The sequence below is a fragment of the Castor canadensis genome, chromosome 5, assembly GCF_047511655.1.
Source record: "Castor canadensis chromosome 5, mCasCan1.hap1v2, whole genome shotgun sequence".
Taxonomy (NCBI): domain Eukaryota; kingdom Metazoa; phylum Chordata; class Mammalia; order Rodentia; family Castoridae; genus Castor; species Castor canadensis.
Window position 1 is genome coordinate 102,857,838 of NC_133390.1, and position 18,821 is coordinate 102,876,658.

At 33.5% G+C, this 18,821-nt stretch overlaps 1 pseudogene; it reads left to right on the forward strand.

The window, feature by feature from the left end:
* Positions 1-18,821, forward strand: part of LOC109679491 (sal-like protein 4) — a 153,875-nt pseudogene that overhangs the window by 95,445 nt on the left and 39,609 nt on the right.

Sequence of the window (18,821 nt, forward strand, 5' to 3'; positions counted from 1 at the left end):
AGCCTGTGCAAAGAAATTTGCAAGATTTTATATCAATGGAAAAGAGGTGACAGCAGGAAGTATAAAATAAGATGATCATGTTCCAGGGAAGCATGAGCAAAAAGCAAGACCTTGTCTCCAAAAATAATGAGAGCAGGGAGTACTGCATACATTGCTCAAGTGGTAGAGTCACTGCCTAGCAAGTGTGAATCCTTTATTTCATACCCAAGTAGCAACAAAAATAAGTAAATGAATAAAATTAAATAAAAACTAACTTTATATTTACCTTAATTTATTCATTTATAATGTTCTTACTTCTTTATATATATCACATTTGCCTGTAAAACACACTGCAATGTATTTTGTAAAATAACCTTTTGTGTTACTATGAAATTATTCCATTTTGAAAAATGCATTCACTTAGTTTATGATTCTGACTTTTATTCTGTTTGTTCCATTTGATAACTTCAAAAATTCGCTCTTGCCTTTGGGATTGCATAGGTTTTGATGAGAAATATGTATTACTCAATTTTTATCCTCTGTATGCAGTCATTCTCTTCAAAAATTTCTTCTTAATTTTCAGCTCCTTGGATGTTATGAGTCTACAGGTGTTTTTGTGTTGATTTTTATCACTTTTGCTGTTCTAGCTTAGATTCTTTTTTTTTATTTGATGAATTTTATTAACTTTTTGTAACTATAAAACATTATCTTTTCCTGCCTTTTTATGAGGTTGAAATTAAATCAGACCACTTAAAATGTCTCAAGAGCCTGTGTTCACTGTTGTTTTATTTCTGTTTGAATATTTTTCATTGATCTATCTTCAGTTTCATTGGATGTTTCATCAGTTCCATTTCATTAACTTGAGAGTCAATTCAAAGCCATATTTTGTTCTTTTCTACTGTATTTTCTCTTGTAATATATCTGTTTTTTTTATTCTCATATTCAGCTGAAATTAATCATTTCTTCATGCAAGTTGTTATCTTCTGATTAATGTGTATAACTTTTTAACACATTAATCATAGTTATATCAAATCCTGTGCCTGACAATGCCAACATCTGGTTCATTTCTGAGTCAGATTTTTTGTTTTATTTTTTGAAAGACTGTGATTTGTTCTTGCTTCCCCATGGCTTCATTATTATTGGTTGAATGTCAGATATTTTTTGTATGAAAGGACAAAATCCAGTAAATATTGATTCTGGGACGTCAACATAAATTTCATATCTAACCTGAAGTTTTGAGTAATTGCCAAACTGATCTCGATTTGCCATTTGTTGTTGCTATAGCTACTCTTAGTGAGCTAGAGGTCTTTAAATTCTCTGCTGTTACTTTGTAGTTTAATTTCATTGGTGTTGTCATGCCTCAAGTATGATTTGTGCATCCAGAGGCTCAATTGTGACTCAAACTTTGGTATCCAAGGTGCTGCTGGAAGGTTGTCAAACCCTTGGGAAGTGAAGCCCAGTGTGAAATATTTAGGTCGCACATAACCCTTTTGTAGTTTTCATGTATCTTTTTGAATTCTCCTGTTTAGTAAAAAGAGTAAGCCTGACACTGTCCATTATCTTTGTCTCTGCTCCTATTTGAGATGTAAGCATTTGTCTCTACATGTATTTCCACTATGATGTGTTGCAATCCTACAACAAGCTAGAAACCAAACCCTGAACCTGTCATCAAGGTGTATACCTAGAGAGTTCTATGGAAGACACACTGAGTGGGTATGAGTTCTCTTGTACATCTACATGCAGCTATGAAATTTAAACTCTTATTCTAGCACACAATCTCTCTTAAGAAATTAGCTAAGCATATTAGCTGAATTCTTCTACGTGGGTATGTTGACATCTGATATAAATATCCCATAGGTGACTTTTACTGATTATTATAAACTCCAAATATTCCAGATGAGAGTACTGAATCTCACAATTCCAAAGTATCTTAACTCCAAGGCATAAGGTCTTGCTATTGTTCTATATGTAATGAGTTTTTGTGACATTTTTGCATATTTGAGATGATTCCTAAGGCAAATATGTGTACTTGTCTATTTTCTTCCTAGTTTTATACCTATAGTGCACAGAAATATGCATACAATAAATGCTCCATTAATATTTATTTGATCTGTGTTTGATTATGATAAATATGCTTATGTTATTTTCTGATCAAACCCAGTCATAAAAGAACAATAGCAAATGAATTACAATAATTTAATACACATATTATTTATTATTATCTGACTTATAGGCAGAGAAAGAAATTTGTCTATATAATATAATTAATTAAAGTACCACTTGCCAACTTCTAAATCATCTAATAATAGTTCTATTCCATTAATGTTCATTGATTTCTTTACTATATTACATTAGTAACCTAAGTTAAAAATATCCCATAAAGAAAAATGAATCATAACAACTTAGGTTATAAAAATTGGTTATAGTAGTATTAACATATTGGTGTTTATTGAGATTGGCATTTTGACAAATGAAACACGAATACTTGTATTGCAATGTAGAATAGGCCATTGTGAAGTTTCATGTATTTGTTTAGTGTTAAAAAATAAACTTCCAAAGAATCAATGACCCAATGAAGAAATAGGCAAAAGAACTGAACAGAATAGTCTTAAAAGTACAAGTGGTCAAAAAACACATGAAGAAATGCAACTCAGTTTACTCCAGAGGCACCTATTAGCACCCATGTTTATTGCAGCACTACTCACAGTAGCCAAGTTATGGAAACAGCCAAGATGCCCCATTACTGACAAATGGATTAAGAAAATGTGGTATTTATACACAATGGAGTTTTACTCAGCCATGAAGAAGAATGAAATCTCATCATTCACAAGTAAATGGATGGAACTGGAGAACATCATTCTGAGTGAGGTTAGCCAGGTTGAGAAGACCAAAAATCATATGCAGACTGTAGATCTAGGGCAAATGCAGCAATGTTGTTGGACTTAGGTCACATGATAAGGCAAGAGCATACACAGGAGGTATGTGCTTCAAAGTGTTTGATATCCCCACTGCAGAGGAGCTTATACAGAAATCTTAAAGCCACAGAGTATGGGAAGATTATCAGGAACTAGTGAAAAGGTTAGGTAGAGATGAATCAATTTGGGTTGTAACACACTTGTGCATGGAAGCAATGCTAGGAATCTCTCTGTATAGCTATCCTTATCTCAACCAGCAAAAATGCTTTGTCTTTCTTACTATTGTTTATGTCTTTTCTTCAACAAAATTAGAGAACACTTCCTGTTCTCCATGGAAGTGAGGGGTGTGGAGAGGGAGGGGACAGGGGAGAGAAATGGCCCAAATATGTATGCACATATGAATAAATAAATAAAACAGCACATGAAGAAATACTGAATATCTTTGACCATAAAGGAAATAAAAATCAAAGCCACATTAAGATTCTACCTCACTCTTGTTAGAATGGTGACAGTCAAGAGCACATACAACAATAAATATTTCTATGGATGTAGGAGAAAAGAACCTTCATACACTGTTGGTGGGAATGTAAGTTAGTACAAACTCTATGGAAAAACATTATAGAGGCACCTTGAAAAACTAAACTTAGAATTGCCATATGATCTGGCAATAACACTACTAGGTATATATCTGAATGAATAAAAGTCAGGATACAATAAGGACACCTGAACACCCATGTTTATTGCAGCAGTTTTCACAATAGTCAAACTTTGGAAATGCCAAGATGTCCCTCAACTGATGTATGGATTAAGAAAATGTGGTATTTATCCAGAATGGAATTTTATTCAGACATAAAGAATGAACTTTTGCTATTTGCAGGTAAATGGATAGAACTGGAGAACATCATCTTAAGCGAACTTTGCCAGCTTCAGAAAGCCAAAGGCTGCATGTTCTGTCTCATGCACAGAATACAGGCTCAATACAAATACATGCAATATCATATATACATATATATATATACACAGTACGTCCACCCAAGTGGGACAGGTAGAAAAGACTAGGGGAAGAGGAAAAGAAGGAAAGAAAGGTAACAATAATGAAATACATCACAGTTCTATAGGAACAAGACAGAAGGCAACATATTGAAAACTGTAGAACAACGCAGCAGAGGGGCAAAATGGTGAGGAAGTGGAGTGGATGGTGTTAGACTGACTTAAGCACAGTACATTTACTCATAAAATATCAAGGAAAAAATCCCAATAAACAAGGAACAGAAACCTAAACAAAGACAGAAAAAAATGCAAAAGAGGCCACTGGGGAAGGGCTCTAGTGGAAAGGGAAGAGTAACTGAAGAAAACAAAGAAGGTGAATATGGTCGATGTACTTTCTATGCAAGTATGAATATGGAACATTTAAACTTGTTGAAATCACCATAAGAAGAGAACTAACATAGGAAGGAGACTAATGGAGGGGATGAATCAATTCAGGGTATAAAATATATAAGGAATAATAACAATGAAAATCCATTATAAGCAAACAAAAATACCTTTAAAAATGAAGGACAGGAACATAAAACAATTAGGAGGGGGAAGGGTATAAAAAGAGGGCAAAGGAGGGTGAATATGGTGGAAGTATTTTATACGCATATATGGTAATGGAACGATCAGACCGGTTGAAACTGTTCTGAGGAAAGGGGGAGGGAGGATAAAAGGAAAGATGGAGAGGGTGAATCTAAATAGTATATACTGAATAAAAGAAAAAATAAATTAAAAAAAAAGAATTGAACAAATTTAGGGTGAGGCTATAGCTTAGTGGAACGTGTGCTTAGCATGTGTGAGGCCCTGGTTCAATCCTCAGTATCCCAAAATAATAAACAATTAAGTGTAAAAAAAAAATAAATAAAAAATAAAGTTAGTGAAATGTCAAAAAAAAATAAATAGTATATACTGTAAGCACTTTTGTAAATGCCATAATCTACTCCTGATACAAATATAATACGCTAAGAAAACTCAGTTATTTCCATGTCCATCTTTTTTTTTCAAATGAAAACAAAACAGTCCTTAGATATCTTTGGCTATTTTTCCTTAGTATATATGTTATTAATGAATTAATCATAATTCATAGCCTATTTCAATATTGTCTATTTTTTTCACTAGTCTGAGGTGGCTTCCCACAGTAAGCAAGATAAGATTGTAGAATAGAAAGTAGAGAGAAAGATTTAGAATAATGTTGTATGTTATTGTGTTAGAGAGGAATGTTTAAAAAGCAAAAAGTGGAGATAAATAAATGTACCTGTATAAAGATACACCTATTTATTAAGTGAGTTTTTATACCTGTAAAAACTGTCAGATATTTTCCATTTTGTTTGAGATAGCAGAAAAGTGGAAAGTAACCTATTATCAAATCATTTCTCCTTCATGATATTCAGGTCTACTTTATAAGAGAAACTTAAAGAAATATTTATTTCAAGAAATAAGTTCTCACTTTCATTTTGTGTGTTCATTTCTCATGACTACAAAATAATTGAGACTGGCCAATAGTAGGCCTTTAAGATTTTCATGTAGAACAAGTTGTAGGAAATTCTAATTCTCTTAAGGCACATATAGTAAAAGAAAAAGAAAGTGCTTACAAAAGGGACTGTTAAAGTAAGTCTGACAAATATAATTTTTTTCTCTTTTGAATAAAGAAGTTTTCCACATAACTACCTTTTATACAATGGGATGAAACCAAATATTGTTACTCACTTTCATGCTCTGTTATTAATATTCTTTAATTATCCTGAAAATCAGTGCAAATGTCACCTGTTACAATATTCATGCACAGCATTTTTGTCATCCATTGATCCAATTAATTAAAAGCTCAGTTATTTATTTTCATAAAATTAGTAAAGCCAGTTCATAAACCTCTAATAAATTTATTGAACCAAAATTTTGCATATTAGCTATATTTTTTTCTTTTGTATCCTGAAATCAGCACATTTTATATTTTTGTGGCTTCTAAATTTTTTATTCTAAAAAGTTTTTTAAGATATATTTGTTGTAGAGGGGGATATTCATAGTGACAATTCCAATTAGTCTTATTCTATACATTATTTACATTACCCCCCATCATCTCTCCCTGTTAGCCCCTTCCCCACCCCACTTAAAGCAATCACAAGAGGTTTCTTTGTTCTTTTCTATATAGGTATATTAAATCTGTCAACTCTGTACCCTCACCTTAATCTCCTTTGTTCACCCTCCACACTCCTTTTTTAGTCATCATTTTAAAAAGTGTGGCAGGCTTTTACTTTTATTTATTTTTTTAATTTACCCCCTGACCTAACTCTTAAGAGGTCAATTGGGAGGAAAAAATATCATGTTTTCCACTAAATGCAACCACTTGCAATGTCTTGTACATTAGCTCTGCAGAAGTATTTCCTTTTAAAATAGGTGTCTGTAGAATTTGGGGTTTAAAAAACAAATGTAAGTCAAATGGATCCTCCTTTTAAGCTTTGTATATCACCAGTTTTTTATTTTTCTTTTCTTTATTAATTTACTCATAAGTGAATACATTGTTGGGGCCATTCCTCCCCCCTGCCCCTTGCCCCCTCCCTCTGCCTCCTACCCTCCTCACTTCCAGGCAGAGCCTGTTCTGTCCTTTTCTCCAATTTTGTTGAAAAGAAGACATAAGCAATAGTAAGAAAGACATAGCATTTTTGATAATTGAGATAATAGCTATACAGACAGATTACTAGCATTGCTTCCATGCACAAAGGTATTACAACCCAAATTGATTCATCTCTACCTGATCTCTTCACTATTTCCCAGTCACCCTCCCATATTGACCTCTGTCATTTTAATGTTACTGTATTAGCTCCCCTGCAGTGGGGATATCAGACACTTTCAGTTTTGTATTTCCTACCTACCCCCATTTCTCCAGTATGTGCTCTCCCCTTAGCCTGTGACCCAAGTCAAACAACCTCGGTCACATCCTGCATGTCTGCTTTTGTGCCAGTACCATGCTGTTTTTATTGCTATTGCTTTGTAATATAGTTTTAAGTCAGGTATTGTGATACCTCCAGTATTCCTCTTTTTGTTGAGTATTGCCTTGACTATTTCAGTCTCTTGTGTTTCCAAATGAACTTTAGGATAGATTATTCAATCTCTCTGATGAATGTCATTGGGATTTTGATGGGAATTGCTTTTGGTAGTACAGCCATTACTCTTGATTCTTCCAATCCATGAGCATGGGAGATCTTTCCACCTTCTGTAGTCTTCCTCAGTCTCTTTCTTCAGCGGTTTGTAGTTTTCCTTGTAGTGGTCATTCACATCCTTTGTTAAGTTTACTCTTAGGTATTTGAGGAGTTTTTTTGAGGCTATTGTAAATGGAATGGTTTCTATATATTCTTTCTCGGTTTGTTCATTTTTAGTGTATAGAAAAGCTAATGACTTTTGTAAGTTGATTTTGTATCCTGCCACTTTCGTGTAGCTTTTTACGGTGTTTAGGAGTTTTGGGGCAGAGTTTTTTGTCTTTAAGATATAAGATCATGTCATCTGCAAATAGGGATATTTTGACAGTTTCTTTACCTATTTGTATTTATTTTACTTTTTTCTTCTTGCCTAATTGCTCTGGCTAGGAATTCCAGGACTAGGTCTATTTGTTCTATGGTGTGATTTACTTCTAGAATTTCTTTATTGAGTTTCATTTGGATGACCTATCTATTGTTGATGGGGGTTATTAAAGTCTCCCACTACCACTGTGTTGGAGTCTATACATGGGTTTAGGTCCTTCAGAGCATGTTTGATAATGTTGGGTGCACTGACGTTCAGTGCATATAGGCTGATAATTGTTATTTCCTTTTGGTTTATTTCTCCTTTAATTAGTATGGAGTGTCCTTCTTTATCTTATTTGATCAATGTAAGTTTGATGTCTACTTTGTCTGAGGTAAGTATTGCTGCTCCTGTATGTTTTTGGGTGCCATTGGCTTGTTAAATCTTCATCCAGCCTTTTCCCTAAGCCAGTGCTTGTTTCTGTCAATTAGATGGGTTTCCTGTGAACAACAGATTGTTGGATCTTCCTTTTTAATCCAGTTTGCTAAATGGTATCTTTTGATGGGGGAGTTAAGTCCATTAACATTCAGTGTTAATATTGATAGGTATGTGGTGATTCCTGTCATTTAGCTGTTTTTGTTGTTTAAGGGTTTGTGTGCAGCTGAACCAATGTTACTCTCTGATACCTTGTCTTTTCTTCTCCTGTGATTTGGTACTGCCTGTCCTCTCATGGTTTTCCTTGCTTTCATTTCTGTTTGCAGAATTCCTTGAGAAATCTTTTGTAGCGGTGGCTTGGTGGTCATTTATTGTTTTAGTTTCTGTTTATCGTGGAAGACTGTTATTGTACAATCTATTTTGAATGATAATTTTGCTGGTTAGAGTATCTTAGGGTTGAAGTTATTTTCATTCTGTGCCTGGAATAACTCACTCCATGCCCTTCTTGCTTTTAAGGTTTCTGTTGGGAAATCTGTTGTGAGTTTGGTGGGTTTACCTTTGCATGTTATTTGTTTTTTCTCTCTTACAGACTTCAATATTCTTTCTCTATTCTCTGTGCTTGTTGTTTTAATAATAATATGTCATAGGATAGTTCTATTTTGGTCAAATCTGTTTGGTGTACTGGAGGTTTCCTGTATCTGAATGGCCATAACTTTTTCTAGGCTTGGGAAATTTTCTTTTATTATTTTGTTGAATATATTACAAATCCCTTTTGCTTGTACCTCTTCTCCTTCTTCAATGCCCATGATTCTCAGGTTTGGTCTTGTGATTGGGTTAGTGAGTTCTTGCATATTCCTTTCACAGGCCTTAAGTTGTTTGACTAATAGCTGTTCAATTTTTCCTTCAATTTCCATTTATCTTCAAGTTCTGTGATTTTGTCCTCTGCTTGTTCTAGTCTGCTGGAGTTGCCTTCTATTGTGTTTTGCCTTCATTGGTGGTATAGTGGTGAGCATAGCTGCCTTTCATTGTGTTTTGTTTCATTCTTTTTGTTTCTGTTTCATTCTTTTTTCTGATGTTTTCCATATCATGTGTAATTTCCTCTTTAATATTGTCTATTTTCATCTTTAATTCATTTACCTATTTATAGTATTGTCTGTTTCACTTTGGTGTTTATTTAGGGCTCCTGGGAGTTCACTTATTTGTGTCTGTATCTTCTCATATTCTTTATTTTTGCTTCTTGTACATTTTGATTAACCATGTCTAATAACATCTCCATGAAATTCTCAGTGATTACTTGCAGGATTTCTTGTTTAAGGTTGCTCTTGTGGGCATCATTGGGTTCCTCGGCATCGTTTATCTTTGTTTTGTTGGAATCCATTACTGGGTATCATATTTCTTTATTTCCTTCTGAATCCTGTATTAAATTGGTTTTAGGGGGAAAATGGTTTCCACCCTTCTTTGACTTCCCATCTCTCCACTTGGTACTGTGCAACTATGTTCTTGATAGACTAGTTGGTGGTTTCAGTTACCTGTTTTCTTTCCCTCAGTTTAATTTTGTTTTGTGACTGTATTGGATTTTTAGCTAAGTGTGTGTGTGCTATTTCTGTCCATGGTCTGGGTGTAATTTAGTATTAGCTAATTCACAATAGCAAAACTAAAAAAAAAAAAAACAAAGAAATCAATGGGGAGAGATGAACAAACAAACAAGAAACAAAGTAAACAAACAAAAAACTAAAAATTCCAGGTTCAGGAACAGTAGAATTTCAATCCTAGTTTAAGTTCTGGTGTTAGTCCTCCAGCATCCAGTCCTGGTGTTGCTATTTAAGCTAAAGCTTTGTTGTAGTTTTGCCAGGTGGTCAGGTAGTGTTTTTTATTGTTTTTTTGTTTTGTTTTGTTTGTCTTTCAGCAGCAGCTTCTCAGTCATTTCCTCCCTCAGTGAAGTGTGCATGTTGTACATAGGTTCTGGAGATCAGCTCTGTAGCCCACCAGCTGTCCTGCTTTGGAGTTGACTTTTTGCTGTGCTTGTTTACTGGGGTCTTGTTTCTTTGCCTTGTCCCCTTTCTCTGGGGCAAGATCAATGATCCATCAGCCAGCCCCCTGCTGTCAGTGTGTTATGATGGTTTGCTGTTTGTTTTTCAATTTTGCAGTGTCATTTGACTTTGGATTTTGCTGCCTGGCTCAGGAGATGAGCTTTATGGACCATTACTTGCCCTATTTCAGGCAGTGGCTTATCACCCAGACCCTGCTGGCCCTCTGCCTTTCCAGACTTTGTACTGAAAGTTCCCATGGAGAGCTGCTCCTTGCTTCTCCCCACTTCTCCAGTGTGTTTTCAGCTTTCCACTCCTCTACTGTGTGCTAGTTTTCAGTATGTTATTAATTGTTCAGTTTTTGGGGGTTCTTTTTGGGGGCATCAGTCTTCCCAGGGAGCTATGCTGGTTTATCCCAGTGGTGTCTGGGGGATCTCTGCTTGATGCTTGGCACTCACCTGTTTGTTCTGCCAAATGTCTCCAAAGCAATTTTTGAGCTGACATCTGGCAGAGCAGCAGCCTTCTGTTTTCTCAGTGTAACATGGTGTGGAGAGGCTTTCTATGAGCTAGGGTGTCAAGGTGTTGAAGTTTTGATTTTCCTTCATGCTTTATTTCTGCCATGTGTAGCTCCAATGTCTCGGCAAGGTTTTTGATTCACTGAGTGCACGTTGTCTGCTTCTGTGCCCTAGTAACCATCTTGAATCCTTTCACTTTTAGATTATTCAAAACAAGAGACTTACATGAACAAACAAAACACATAAAAGTCTGCTTTCATAAAATTTACATTTACTAATAGAAGGTAATACACAATAAGCAAGATAATACACAAAATATAGAGCAATGAGAAAATTACATAAAATGCTAGAAAACAAAAAGTGATTAAGGAAAATATAGAGTATTGTGATAAGACAAACTATTTAAGAAATTTAAATGAAGTGGCCAGAAATGACTTTCAGTAAACACCTTCTAAGTACACAGATTTTTGGAAGATATACTCTCTCTTAGTTTCCAAATACCCTCTCCATCTCTCCTCTAACCCTTTCCAAGGAGAGTTCTTTCCATATATTTAGACTTTTAGCAAGAATAATTAGAGGTTTGATTTTAGGATACCTCAGTTTTAAGACTGATCCAAGTCCAAAAGTCAAAGAATTATAATCCTAGTAACTAAACTAAAGATAGAAAGGATAATATAGGGAAAAAACCCAAATTAATAATTCAACAAATAATGGGAATCAAAGTTATTTTTTTACTTCAAGTGTTAAAAATGATTATGAAGCTAATATATAAACACATAAGATGGCAATTGCTATTGAATTTCCAGTCTGTAAATTTTAATATGCTATTTTATATTTTAGTTATAAACCAGGAATACATTGTAAATTATTCAGATTTTAGATAATTTTTTTTAGAGAAACATGATGTTCTGCTAGTTGAGATAAAGATTGCTACACAGGGAGATTCCTTGTGTGGTTTCCTTGCATATAGGTATTACAACCTGTATTGGTTCATCTCTATCAGTCCTCTTCACTCTTCCCTAGTCCTCTTCCCATGGTAGCCCCAGCCAGTTTAAGATTTCTATATTCATTCTCATATGGTGAGTACATCAACTGCAGTTTCAGGCAATAAGAAGGAATCATATGATTTACCATGGTTTGGAGCCTTTCAAAAATTCAACTTTCAAGTTGTATCTGCAGAGTACTTTTCTATCCTAAAAACTGGGCCACTTAAATAAGGTAAGTTTTACTTAATTAAAAATTAAAATAGATATATCCTATTTTCTTATATTTTATCTGGTATTGAAAATACAAATTTAGTAATTTACAAAGTCACATTTTATTTTTGGAACACACTCAGAATGCCTTTTGCAATTTTATTAAAATGGACTAAACTTTAGTATCTTATTATAAAATAACATAATTGCTACTGGCTCATTTATTTTTTCTAGCACCCTTTTCTTCAAATGAGCAGACAGTACTACGGTTTGAACTCAAGGCCCCATGCTTGCTAGGCAATTGCTGTCCTTCTTTAGCCACTCCACCAGCATCATGCTGATGTTTTAATGATAGTTAATTACATATTTTCTCCTTAAATTGATCCAGAGGACAGTTTTCTTTGTGAGAAATTAGGTCAAACATAATTGTATGGTAGCTCCATGATTATAGAAATAACTTCCATTTATATGCAATTCTAAAATAATCTGACACTCTATAAATTTTACAGCTACTTAGATTAAACACATTATAAATGTATACTTTTAGAATATAAACAAAAGAGAAATTTTGATTATTACTTTTGTTCAAACCAGTCCTTTTTCCATATAAGACAACTTGATTTAAAAACATGTAGTCAAGTATTATTGGTACTTTAAAATTCTCCCAAACTATGCTATAATTACAGAAATTAAATATTAATTATATTTTTATAGGTGAATTATGAGTACTAAAAATCCTCCTTGGGCTTTTCTTTTCCTATTTGTCTTACTAAGTATGCCAATATGTAAGGCACAGACAGCTCTTTACCTCTGCCATTTATCACGGTCTTGTTTTTAGTGAACAATCTTAAAGGATGAGGTATTATGAGGCAATGAGTAGATTTGTTACCGTATGATATAAATGGAGTAGATCTGTCAGTTTAATGTTTCTCATCTGTGATACAAAGGCACTGTATGCCTAATATCCAACAGGGCTGCTTCATGTGGTCTAGGTGAGACTTAAGGACAAAGAGAATTGACACAGATACACTCATGATAACTATAGCTGCTTGCTATATACTGAGAGCAAAAAGTTATTTGTCTCTGATTTAGGAGTCTTTTCTTTTCTCTTAGCATATGTAAGTTTCAGGTTAACATAATAAGTTGTAAGAAAGGTAAATAAAAAAACTGCAGGTTCAACAATCAGCAAAATACAAACTCTAGGAGACAAATGGAATATTAGAAAAATTCAAATATTAAATATGGTCCTTTTATATATTTCATTTACATGACACTTCTATAGTCACATATACAAATATAGTGAGAAAGTGAAAAGTAGAGAAAGAGAAGAAACCCAAAATGCTAACATGAGAAATGTGTTTCTTTAATAATTTCATACAGCAGTTTATCTTCCAGAGACATTTCCTTAGATTTGTATCTTTTAAGTATATAAAGATAACACCTAACAAATTTAGAATGTTTTGTGAAGTAACACTCAATGATGTAATTAAAAGACACCTGAGAAATCATTCCGCAGAAACCAATCTTTAGCACTATGAGCCTATGGTAAGATACATAATCAGTCTCATGTAAGTTTTTACATTAAAATGTTTTTTATTAATGTGGGCCTTACTTTCTAGTAAGAAAATAATTTGAATTCAAGCTCATGACTTCAAAAAATTACAAGGACATGTCATCAATTGAGTTGAAATATTCACTTTGGTCAGCTGCTCAACATACATGAGATAAAATTTGAACTAATACAAAAGATAAATGGAGCATTTATTCTTAATACATATTCTTTTAACTGTTTCCTTTTAAAATGTACCAAGCTGCTTTAATTGGAAAGCACACCAAGATAGCTTGCTTTAAATTCCAATATTTTCATTCAGCTGAATTGATTTTTGGTATTCATAAAAAGGGCTCATAGTATTAGCTACCGCGGATTGGCTTTAAAATTTGGTAGTCATTATGGAATTTTCTGCTTCTGTAATTATAATAGATATAAAAAATCTTCTTTTAAAACTTTTCTCAGGACAGAGGGATCTATCACAAACATAGGAGAGAATAATAAGTTAACAAGTATGCTGTTTGACACTTTAATAGCATAACATGATGCCTATGGAAACTGCAACATTCATTTTAATGAGGAAAGTCATAAACTCTTAAATTATGAAATCCCAACAATAGCAAGCAGACAAAGTGCAAGTATACAAGGATATTCATACTTTCCAACCCTCAACATGGCAGCTAGAGGACAATTGAGTGGCAAAAGTCAACTACAGAAGAAAATGCTCTGCATCAGTAAGACAGTTTTTTGGACAACATTCAGCCAGAAACATTCATTTGTAGTGTTCCCATAAAGCTGAAGAGGACTATTAAATAATATTCCACCTCTCACATAGGACTTTCTGGAATTTTCACTGATAAATGATGTATAATAGGATATAAACTCTGCATATAATACAGGGTCACTGAATATAAGTAGCATAAGTAGAAATGATAGATAGTATAGAAATTAGATAAGAGCCAGAATTACTAAAAAAAAAATAAACCAAGCAGCCTGAAATACCGGTCACAATGGAAGGTTTGTATATTGGCATTCTAATACCAGAGAAAAATATACTATAAAGAAAATCTATTATTTCAAAGTATGGAAAAGCATATGGAATATTCACAGGTACATTGATACCTCATAAGAAGTGGGACCAAGAAAGAAACACTAGGTCTGATAGTAAAATGGTTTGTTTGACAGAAAGGCAGTTTAGAAATGATAGAACACTTTTGGAATTCCATGCTACAGTTTTTAAACAGCTACTATTTTTAATCTTATGTTGAGTTTTTCATATTTTTATGAATTTCTGATGACATTCAACTCCAGAGGTAACTATGTGGAGTCTGTTTGCATTTCACACAAATTATATTTATAATTTTTTGGCACTATCACAAAATAGAACAAAACAAATACAGCTGTTATGGTGTAAATAGTGAAATTCTAACTATATAAGACTACAATTCCTACTAAATAATTTCTGCAATTATTTCATCATTTATGATAGAAAGCTAAAATTTCATATTGGTATTTGTGGATATTACCACAATAGTAAATGAAAACATGGTTGAAAATGTATGGGCTCTCTGATTCTATAATGATACTGTTGCTATTATTGAAGTGTCCAGCAAGCATTGTTTAATGAGTATTGGTAGATCTACATAGTGTACAGAAGCATACACGGACTACAATGTAAGGAGAATACAGACTACAGAAATAAAATAGAGCTGCTGGCCACACCGGTCCTAGATGGACATTGATGCCTTAATGTGAAGGCCTACTGAGTTCTCCTAGGAGTTTTGGCTTTCATGACAAAATTCATTCTATGTTCTCCGTCAAATTTTGCTAGGTTCATTGCTTCAATGACTTTGTACATTAGTTATTTTCAGTAAAGTACAACTGAATTTAGATAGAATTCCTATTAGAATTTTAAAGATAGATTTTGGTGAACTTTGGTAAACTTTCATATAGCTAGTGTGGTGTCAACAGTTAAGAATAATAATTCTTGTGTGCTGGGGTGTATCTCAGTGATCTACCATGTTCTAAGCCCTGGACTGATTTCAGCACTGCAATTCTCATGCAAAATCCCCTGGGTTCAAATGTTTTTCTGTTATTTTTTAAATATTTGAATATGAATATTTAAAATAGGTACTAACACATAAGGTTACATTGGGGGATATGATTTCATAAACACAAACCACTTGGCAGTTTATTTTTTAAAATCAGCAAAAGAAAGTGTTACATATAATTGCTATTCAATAATTTTCTAGAATTGTATATTGGGTGAAGTACAGGACAAAGTTTTATGAGCTAGTTAGCATATTATGGAAGTTACTTTACGTCCATTTAATCTCATCATATTTAATAAATAACAAAAAATGAGAACCAAAAATTATGAATTTAGTTCTATAGCAGTGGGAAGCTCTCATAGACTTAACACTTCCATGGTAATTAGAGTCTTGCAATAACCTAGAAGAAATAGGCATGGTATTATCAAATTATCAAAATGTAGCTGATAAGTTAAGTTCTGATAAGCTCCATGACCCTGTCTTTCCAATACATACATTCCAGTTACATCAATAATTATTCATTCTATATTACCAGAGACCATGTGGCTCCTGTTTGCAAGATTAACAAATAAAAATGAGTCTTGGGCTATCATGTTCTTCCAATCATTGTAAATTCTATAATTCCTTAAGGAAAAATGTTAAAATAAAGTATTTGTACCTTCAAATAAGTCTTCAGAAGCACTTATTAAAATCATCAATACATGATCTGTTTATGGTGGATGGCTCATAACATCTTTCAAAGGAATATCGTATGTAGTGTGGTATCTCAATATCCCCTAGACATTTGTACAGGAATGCTTTCTGGGGGGAGTGAAAGTGGTGTTACTATGTGCAAGCTATAAATATCTTAAAAGAAACCATGCTCCCAGCTTAAAGATCTTTTTCAGTTCTTCAGAGTTAACTTCAAAGCAGAAACAGAAGCATTTATCAAACCTGAAAAGTGAGTGTAAATTGTGGGAAGCAGAATGTGAAGTTTGGGAATTGAGCATGTATGTATGCAGGTTTACTTTATGAGAAAAAATAGGCATTCATAATATTTGGAAAGGGATTTTACTGAGCATTGGCACATAAATGGATGAACTCAGTGCATATAAAAGGGCACTTCTCACATCAGAGAATGGCTCAAATTATTTCTTCTTTCTTTATAACTCTTAGGAAGAGAGTATCTCTTCAACACGGAACTTCTTAATCAATAATCTAGTTTCATATCCCAAGTTGAATAATCAATCTTTTATCTTGTGAAGGGATCACTATTGCTGTATATGTCAGTTCTCAGTTGAAATATAAAATATGTCATGACTTGGACCACCTTAGGAGAATTAATAACATTTATCATAAAATGAAAGTACTATGCATAGCTCTATGTGCTTATTCCAGTCATGCATTATCTGCCTTTTTCAATAAAAGATATTTTTCTTCTTCATTTCTCCTAAAGTGCAATTTTCTGGTAAGCAATAGCATAAATCAAGTGAAGGTTGGATTGTGAATGAATAATAAACTAGTAGGAGGATGAACATGAAGTAGGAGACTGTAGGAGGAAAAGATCTGTCTAATCTCAGAAAACCTAAAGTCTAGTCTTTGATCCACCACTAAAGCACTATATCATCTTGGGTTCATCAATTGAGCTGTTTAGATGCTACTGTCTCCATTCACATGTGTACTTAGTAAAATTTATGTTAGGGTGAAATAAATTAATTAACATAAGTATATTAAAAATTTTTGAATACTTTGCCAGTTTTCAAAATTAAAAAATCATTTGAAATCATGATCAAAAGAATGTTCATTCTGGGTAGTATTTATAAATAATAATTATAATCATCCCATTTCTTGCCAATAGTTTTTATGTAGCACTTCTTTCTTTCCTGTGGTAGCACAGGTATTGCAGAGTTCATTCTGTAAATCTGTGTTAAATGACAGAAATCTAAGTAAAAATTGTGTGCTTGAAATGTGCATTGCTTTTCTACAGCTGCATAACAAATGGTTTCAAATTTTCTATGTAATAACATGGGTTTTCATGGGTCAGAAATCCACATATAGATAGCGGAAACCCTTCACTGATCTTGTACAAGTGTTATCTAGATATCAGCTGGGGCTGAAGTTCTTATCTGAAGCTCACAGTCCCTTTCAAGTTTAGGTCAATGGTTTTTGTTTTTTATTTCTGTATTTCAGGTTTTTTCTCTTTTTTTTCTTCTTTCTTTTCCTTTGTTGTTTTGCTGAGTGGGGGGGGCGTATATTGGGGCATGTACAAAGGTTCTTACAATGTATTAAATATACCATACTTGAAATCGCCTCCTCCACTGCTGTTGACAGAATTTATTCCCTTGCATTATGAGAAGGAGACCTTCAGCAATTGAAGGCAGTTGAACATGGCTGCTTGCTTCCTTTGCAGTGACTGGGATGATGTCTTTGCACTTTACCCTTTTCTGAAGACATTACCTGCTTAAGTCAGGCACTAATGATAAGTCTTATTATGATTAACTGTAAGTCAACATATTAGGGACATTAACCAATTCTTCAAAATGTCTTGACCCCAGGCAGGAAATATAGTCATCAGAATAATATGCACTGTATTCACAGATCCTGAAACTAGAGGGTTTTGTTATGTAGGCATGTACACTGGCAGCCAGTATTCTGTGGAGCTGCCTATGAATTCTAGCCAGCACAATTATGCAAACTCAGTAAAAACTTCAAATAAAAACCTTTGCTTTGTCACTATAGCCATTTCAAAAAAAATAATTCTATTCAGATGTTCTTTTCCATGTAGAAATTCTGAATCTACAACTGCTGTCATTTGCAGTTAATTCACTTGTATATTTTTTCACAAACTGCTTTTTAAATTATTCCTAACACTCATCCCATAAAACCTCTTTAGACATTTATTTTTCATAATAACCCCAACATGAAACATTAATAAAACATATATTCTTATATATTCATTTGAATACTATAGGTATAACCATGCTTCACACATTACAAAGAGGGCTGAGAGTATAGCTCAGTGGTAGAGTTCTTGCCTGGCATGTACAGAGCCCTGGGTGTGATTCCTAATATCACAGAATGCCAGAAAGCAAAAATGAAAAAAAGAAAGTTCTTTCTTTTCTTTCTCAGAAAAAATTTTGCTCTTTTCTTAGAGGGAGAGTTAATTACTTCTATTGAGAATGCATGTTGTAGGTTAAAAATATTGATTCTGTTTGTTACACAGCAGACAACATATGATCAAAAAGAGCTTAACAATGCAAAAATTCTTAGGTGAATATAGGCACAACCATTAAATAAGCCCTAAATGTAGTTACTGGCTGGCTATAGATTTATGTGGAGGTACTTTTCTTTTGGTACATATCTTCTTCCTTGTTATTCATATTTAAGTTGTTATACTTACGGCTAAAATGTATATTGAGGAATGGAAAGAAGCAAGAACTGAAACACAAATTAGTCATTGTTTTCTGAGTTTCATTTGCAGCCAAATGAATGGTTTCATAAGTCATAATATAACAATATAGCAATATGGACAGTAATTGATCTTGTGTTTTAATTATTCATTGTCTCCTCACGCCTACTAATAAATAATTTCTTTATGTAAAACACTGATTAAAATAATCAAATTGTGCTTTCAAAATTAGGAATTAT